The 7893-nt window shown below is 42.8% G+C and overlaps 1 pseudogene; it reads left to right on the top strand.

The window, feature by feature from the left end:
* Nucleotides 1-4619: 4619 nt before the first annotated feature.
* On the top strand, nt 4620-5867 carry LOC112934958 (steroid hormone receptor ERR1 pseudogene; annotated as a pseudogene).
* Nucleotides 5868-7893: the final 2026 nt, after the last annotated feature.

Below are 7893 nucleotides of genomic sequence, written 5' to 3'. Positions count from 1 at the left end.
GAGTTCCTACAGTCAGCGGGACTTAAAGCCTGGAATTTTAAAAATCAGAGGCTCATCTCTAGGAGAGTCTGGAAGGTGATAGGCAGCTGAGTTCCAACCCTTGAAGAGATAGTACAGCAAATGACCTACAGAGATACAGTGTAGAAACAGCAGCTTGAAAAACAACTGGAGCATGTAGGAGGGAGAGTTGTTTACTCATATCAGAGAGTGTTTGAAGAGTCAGGAATCGCAGGAAGAACCCTCTAAGAACAAAGGAGCTGGCACACAATATTTCCCTTCCCCAAAACTCAGCATAAACACAGGGCCACCTGCAGGAACCAGCACTGCACCAACACTAGCTATCTAACTTGCTTACATGAAGCCCTACTCCCTTGTGCTTCACAAGATCCATGCTTCCCTGTTACACTTGCCTCAGTGCAGGTGTTCCAGGTTCCCTTCCCAAGAAGACTGGCACGAGCCCAACTAACACCACATCTCCAATCCATGTATTTTACAGGCCGTCAGTTCCGGTGGCAGCCAAGACAGGTCTCGTTTCACAAGCAGACTAGGATGCACCTTGTTAAAATGTGCCCCACCCCCCAGTAGACAAAACACTGCCCGTAACAGGCAAAGAGAGTCTCCGCAAATGACTGAAGGAAAGAGCGGCCAGGACACAACAGTAGGGCATAGCAACACACATAGGAGACACCCTCTGAAGCACCAGGTCCTGAATAACAGGAGACACTGCACTGCAGAGCATTACAGGACTTCTTCTTCATCAGACATTATCTTCAAGAGCATGAGATACAGCTCACTTTCCTAACATATAGAAACAGGCACAGAGAGTTAGGCAAAATGAGGAACCGGAGGAATATGTCCCAAATGAAAGAACAGAGCAAAACCATAGCAAGAGACCTAAGTGAAATGGATATAAGTAATATGCCTGATGTGGAAGACATCAGTGATACCTGTAACAAAGAGATAAAGAAATAATCACTCGGAGATGAAAAACACAATAAATGAACTTTAAAATACACTTGAGGAATAAATAGCAGGCTAGAAGCCTAGCATGAATTAGTGACCTGGAAGACAGAGTAATAAAAAGCAATCAAGTTGAGCAAGTCAGAGGAAAAAAAATTATGCAAATTGAGAATAGACTTAGGGAACTCAATGTTCAAGTATAATAATATTCACATTATAGGGATCCCAAAAGAAGAAGAGAGAGAAAAGGGGGAAGAAAAATTTTTGAAGAAATAATACCTGAAAACTTCCCTAATCTGGGGAAGGAAATAGATACCCAGATCCAGGAAGCACAGAAATCCCCCACCACCACCACCAAAACAAAATCAACCCCAGGAGATCCACATCAAGACACATAGTAATTAAAATGGCAAAAAAAAAAAAAAGTTGTGATAAAGAAAAAATTTTAAAGCAGGAAGAGAAAAGAAGGCAGCTACATACAAGAGAAACTCCTTAAGGCTAACAGCAAATATTTCAGCAGAAACTCTACAGGCCAAGCAGGAGTGACACGAAATATTTAAAGTGCTGAAAGGAGATAATTGGTGCCAACAATAGTCTATCCAGTAAGGCTACCATTCAGAATAGAAAGGGAGGGTCACTCAGCTGGCTCAGTCAAGTAGAGCATGCTATCCTTGATCTCTGGGTCATGAGTTTGAGCCCCATATTAGGAGGAAAGTTTACTTTAAATAAAAAAAAAGAAAGAAAGAAAAGACCAGAATAGAAGTAGAAATAAAGAGTTTCTCAGACATACAAAAACTAAAAGAATTCATGATCACAAAAGCAGCTCTACAAGAAATATTCAAGGGGACTCTGAGAAGACAGGAAAGACCATAAATGAAAGTATGAAAAGTAGGAATCACAAAAGCAGTAAAAATAAGCATATCTGTAAAAATCAGTAAAGAAATTCACAAAATAAAGGATGTAAAATATGATACCATATACCAAAAAATGTGGGGGGAGAGGAGTAAAGAATGGGTCCAAACTTAAACAACCATCAACTTCAAATAGGCTGTTATATGCAAATGGTATATACAAACCTAACGGTAATCACAAATCAGAAACCAGTAATAGGTATGCAAAGAATAAAGAGAAAGGAATCCAAGTATCACTAAAAAAAGTGAAAAAAAAAAACAGGAAAGAGAGCAGGAGAAGAAAGGATCATAGAAAAACTACAAAAACAACCACAAAACAAATAACAAAATGGTAATAAATACATATCTATCAATAATTACTTTGAATGTAAATGGACTAAATGCTCCAATCAAAAGACACAGGATGATAGAGTGAATGGAAAACCCATCTATAAGCTGCTTACAAGAGATTCATTTCAGACCTAAAGACACCTGCAGGTTGAAACTGAGGGGATAGAGAAACATTTATCATGCAAATGGATGTCAAAAGAAAGCCAGGGTAGCAATATTCATATCAGACAAAATAGACTTTAACACAAAGACTGCAAGAATAAACAATGAAGTACACTGTATAATAATGTATAATAATAAAGGGGACAATCCAACATGAAGATATGACAATTATAAATACTTATACATCCAACATGGGAGCACCCAAATACATAAAACAGTTAATAACAAACATAAAGTAACTAATCAATAAGGGGCTTAAACATTCCACTGACATCAATGGACAGTAGAGCCAAACAGAAAATCAACAAGTAAACAGTAGCTTTGAATGGCACACTGGACCAGATGGGATTTAACAGATATATTCAGGACATTCCATCCTAAAACAGCAGAATGCACATTCTTTTCAAGTGCACATGGGACATTCTCCAGAATACATCACATATTAGGCCACAAAACAAGTCCCAACAAATTCAAAAAGATTTAAGTCATACCATGCATCTCTTCTGACCACAACACTATGAAACTATAAATCAACCACAAGAAAAAATCAAGAAAGACCACAAATAGATGGAAGTTAAATAACATGCTACTGAACAATGAATATATCAAAGAAGAAATAAAAAATTATGTGAAAAAAATGAAATGAAAATACACAAAATCTTTGGGATGCAGCAAAAGCAGTTCTAACAGGGAAGTTTACAAAAATATAGTCCTACTTCATGAAACAAGAAAAATTTCAAATAAATGACCTAAACTTATACCTATAGGAGGTATCAAAAGAAGAACAAAACCTCAAACCAGCAGAAGTAAGGAAATAGCAAACATGAGAGCAGAAATAAATGTTTAAAAACTAAAAACAAAACAAAACAATAAAGCAGAATGATATAAATAATAGTGAAAGGGAATAGAAGGGAAGGGAGAAGAAATGGGTGGGAAATGTCAGAAAGGGAGACAGAACATGAAGATTCCTAACTCTGGGAAGTGAACTGGGGGTGGTGTAAGGGTAGGAGGGCGGGGGGTGGGGGTGAATGGGTGACGGGCCCTGAGCAGGGCACTTGACGGGATGAGCACTGGGTGTTATTCTGTATGTTGGCAAATTGAACACCAAAAAAAAATAAATTTATTATTTAAATAAATAAATAAAACAGAATGAAACTAGGTGCTGATTCTTTGAAAAAAGCAACAAAACTGATAAACTTCTAGCCCAAGTCATTAAAAGAGAGAGAGGACTCAAACAGAATCACAAATGAAAGAGGACAAATAACACTGATACCACAGAAATACAAACAATTGTAAGAGAACAGTATGAAAAACTGTATGCCAACAAATTGGACAACCTCGAAGAAATGGATAAATTCATAAGAATGTACAACCTACTAAAACTGAAGCAAGAAGAAATAAAAGATTTGAACAGATTGATTACCAGAGACTGAATCAATCAATAATCAAAAGACTTCCAACAAACAATAAATTTCAGGATCAGATGGCTTCATAGGAAAATTCTACCAAACATTTAAAGAAGAGTTAATACCTATACCTCTTCTCAAACTATTCCAAAAAATAGAAAAGGAAGGAAAGCTTCCAAATTCATTCTGAGGCCAGCATTACCCTGATACCAAAATCAGATTAAAAAAAAAAAAAACCTACAAAGGGATCCCTGGGTGGCGCAGCAGTTTAGCGCCTGCCTTTGGCCCAGGGTGCGATCCTGGAGACCCGGGATTGAATCCCACGTCGGTCTCCCGGTGCATGGAGCTTGCTTCTCCCTCTGCCTATGTCTCTGCCTCTCTCTCTCTCTCTCTCTGTGACTATCATAAATAAATTTTTAAAAATTTAAAAAAAAAACGTTTAAAAACACTACAAAAAAGGGAACTCCAGGCTCTGATGAACATAGATGCAAAAATTCTCAACAAGATATTAGCAAACCAAATCTAACAATACACGAAAAAAGTAATTCACCATGATTAAGAAGGATTTATTCCCAGGATGCAAGGGTGGTTCAATATTCATAAAACTATCAAGGTGATACATTACATCAATAAAAGAATAAAAGCCTAACCCCCTGTCAGCTGAAGGAAGCAGAGTAGGAAGCATGTCCTTTTGTATCCTACAAGCTGCCTTCAGCTCTGTCCAGTGAGAGGACAAGGCAGGGAAGGGCAGAGGAGGGGCCTTTGATGGCCCCAGGCTCACCTGCATGCTCTGGCCCTGGGTCCCCATGCCTGCCCGCCCACCCTGTGGAGCCTCCAGGTGACCAGCACCATGTCCAGCCAGGTCGTAGATATTGAGCCTCTTTACATCATGGCAGTGCCAGCCAGCCTCAACAGCCCAAAGGGTTCCTTAGAGACCAAGCCCCTCCTATCCCTCACCCCCACCCCCAACTCCTAGTCCAGCTCCCACCCACTGCACCCCAGGTCACAAGAAAAAGGAGGATATGGAGAGGGGTGCGCCTGCTGAGCAGGTGGTGGGAAGCTGGTGCTCAGCCCCATGCCCAAACACTTCTATGGGGATGTGGCATCCAGCTACCACTATGATTGTAGCATCTTGTAAGGCCTACAAAGCATTCTTCAAGAGGACCATCCAGGAGAACATTGAGTATAGCTGCCCAGCCTCCAATGAGTATGAGTTTACCAAGCAGAGACACAGCCCTATCAGGCCTGTCCCTTCACCAAGTGCCCGGGGGTGGACATGCTCAAGGAGGGGGTATGTCTGGACTGTATCTGGGGCGGGTGACAGAAGTATAAGCAGCAGTTAGGGGTGGACCCAGTGCCCTTCCCAGGCTCCCGCCCTGCTACACCCCTGGAAGTAGCTAGAAGCACTCAGAGAACCACTCCAGTAAATGCACTGGTGTCCTACCTCCTGTGGTTGAGCCTGAGAACCTTATGCCCAACCCAGTGGGCCCTCAAACTTCCAGCTCTGACTACCCTCTGTGACCTCTCTGATGGAGAGATCATGGTCATCATCAGCTGGGCTAAGAGCATCCCAGGCTTATCATCACAGTCACTGTCTGACCAGATGTCTACAGAGGGTATAGATGGAGGTCCTGGTGTTGGGTGTGGTCCAGCACTCACTGCCACTACAGGGTGAGTGGGCCTTTGCTGAAGACCTGGTCCTGGATGCAAAAGGGGCACAAGCAGCTGGCTTGGGGGAAACTAGGGGCTGTCCTGCTGTAACTGGTAAGGCAATTACAGGCTTTGTGGCTGGAGCATGAGGTATATAGGTCCTGCTGAAGACCATGACCCTTGCCAATTCAGACTCTGTGCTCTTTGATGATGCCAAGGTTGTGGAGCAGCTGTGAGAAACTCTACAGGAAGTCCTGCTGGAATATGAAGCAGGCAGGCTGGGCCCTGGAGGGGTACTGAGCAGTGACAGGCAGGCAGGCTGCTCATGCTACCACCCCTTTGCTAGAAAGTGGGCAAAGTGATGGTCCATTTCTATGGGGTGAAGCTGGAGGGCAAGGTGCCCATGCACAAGCTGTTCTTGGAGATGCTCAAGACCATGATGGACTGAGGCAAGGGGTGGGTATGGGAGGGGATGCTGGCAGAACCTGCCCAGTACATGGTCAGCCCCAACAGGGCAGAGCTGGGGGCTGGGCAGTGCCAGACTCCTGGCAGGGCCAGGGCAATACCATCAGCCCCTGGGAGTAGGCCCTATGCCCTCCCTCTCCCCCTCCCAGGGGGTCTTAGAAGCCGGGACATGTGTGCTCAGGCTCAGGGCACAGTGCTGACCCTTGCAAGCCATAACATGCCCCCCAGAGTGTAGGGGGCCTTGCAAAAGGGAGTGGAGGCCACAGTGTCCCAGTGGGTGATGCTTTTGCTGCTGCTTAATCCAACCCCCTCTCCAGGGGGGGTTTAAAAAGCAAAGGCCCCTCCCCACTTTGTTCCTCTTCTCATTATTTGCATTAGGTATTACTGCTCCCCTTGAAGCAATAACCCTAAGCAGGTATCAGCTTGTGGACCCTTAGAGTGACCAAGGTCCCCCATCAGCTCCCACCCAGCCACTTCAGGGGGTAGGAAGTACATTGCCTCTATGTCCTGCAGAGCAATAACACTATATTTATTTTCAGGTTTGGCCCAGGAAATACAGGGACATAGGGCAAGGCAGGGCCCAGAGCCCTTGGCTATACAGACTCTATTCTAATGTACATTTGCTGCAAAGAGAAACTACTTTTGGTTTTAAACCTTTAGTGAGAAAAAAAATTGTCAAGCTCAAGAAAAAAAAAGAGAGAAAAAATAAAAATCATATGATCATTTTGATAGATACAGGAAAAGCATCTGACAAAGTACAACATCCATTCACGATAAAAACCCTCAACAAGATACCTCAACATAATAAAGGTCTTATATGAAAACCCACAGCAATATCAGACTCAATAGGGGAAAAACTAGACCTTTTCTCCTAAAGATAAGAATGCCCACTGTCAGGGCACCTGGGTGGCTCAGTCAGTTCAGTGTCTGCCCTTGGTTCAGGTCATGATCTTCAGTCCCAGACTGAGCTCCACATCAGGCTTCCTGTTCAAGGCGAGTCTGCTCTTCTCTCTCTCTCTCATTCTCTCTCTCTCTCTCCACCCCCTGCCCCCCCGCCTTTCCCACTTCTCATTTTCTCTCTCTTTCTCAAATGAATATCTAAATCTTTTTTAAAATGCCCATTATCATCACTCTTTTTTTAATAATAAATTTATTTTTTTTGGTGTTCAATTTGCCAACATACAGAATAACACCCAGTGCTCATCCTGTCAAGTGCCCCCCTCAGTGCCCGCCACCCAGTCACCCCCACCCCCTACCCTCCTCCCCTTCCACCACCCCTAGTTCGTTTCCCAGAGTTAGTCTTCCATGTTCTGTCTCCCTTTCTGATATTTCCTACCCATTTCTTCTCCCTTCCCCTCTATTCCCTTTCACTATTATTTATATTCCCCAAATGAATGAGACCATAAAATGTTTGTCCTTCTCAAACTTATTTCACTCAGCATAATACCCTCCAGTTCCATCCACATCAAAGCAAATGGTGGGTATTTGTCATTTCTAATGGCTGAGTTATCATCACTCTTACTCAACATAGTATTGGAAGTCCTAGCTACAGCAATCAGACAACGAAAAGAAATAAAAGGCAACCAAATTGGTAAGGAAGATTTAAAACTTCCACTATTTTTTTAAAGATTTTTATTTATTTATTCATAGAGAGACAGAGACAGAGAGAGGCAGAGACACAGGCAGAGGGAGAAGCAGGCTCCATGCAGGGAGCCCGAAGTGGGACTTGATCCCGGGTCTCCAGGATCATGCCCTGGGCTGAAGGCGGCGCTAAACAGCGGCCCCACCGGGGCTGCCCAAAACTTCCACTATTTGCAGACAACATACTATATATAAAAAAACCCTAAAGACTTCACCAGAAACCTCCTAGAACTGATAAATGAATTGAGTAAAGTCATAGGATACAAAATCAATATACAGATATCTGTTGCACTTCTATACACTAATAATGAAGCAGTAGAAAGGGAAATTTAAAAAATAATCCCATTTATAATTGCATGGAGAATAAA

The sequence above is a fragment of the Vulpes vulpes genome, chromosome 11, assembly GCF_048418805.1.
Source record: "Vulpes vulpes isolate BD-2025 chromosome 11, VulVul3, whole genome shotgun sequence".
Taxonomy (NCBI): domain Eukaryota; kingdom Metazoa; phylum Chordata; class Mammalia; order Carnivora; family Canidae; genus Vulpes; species Vulpes vulpes.
This window is presented reverse-complemented; position numbering and strand designations above follow the sequence as displayed.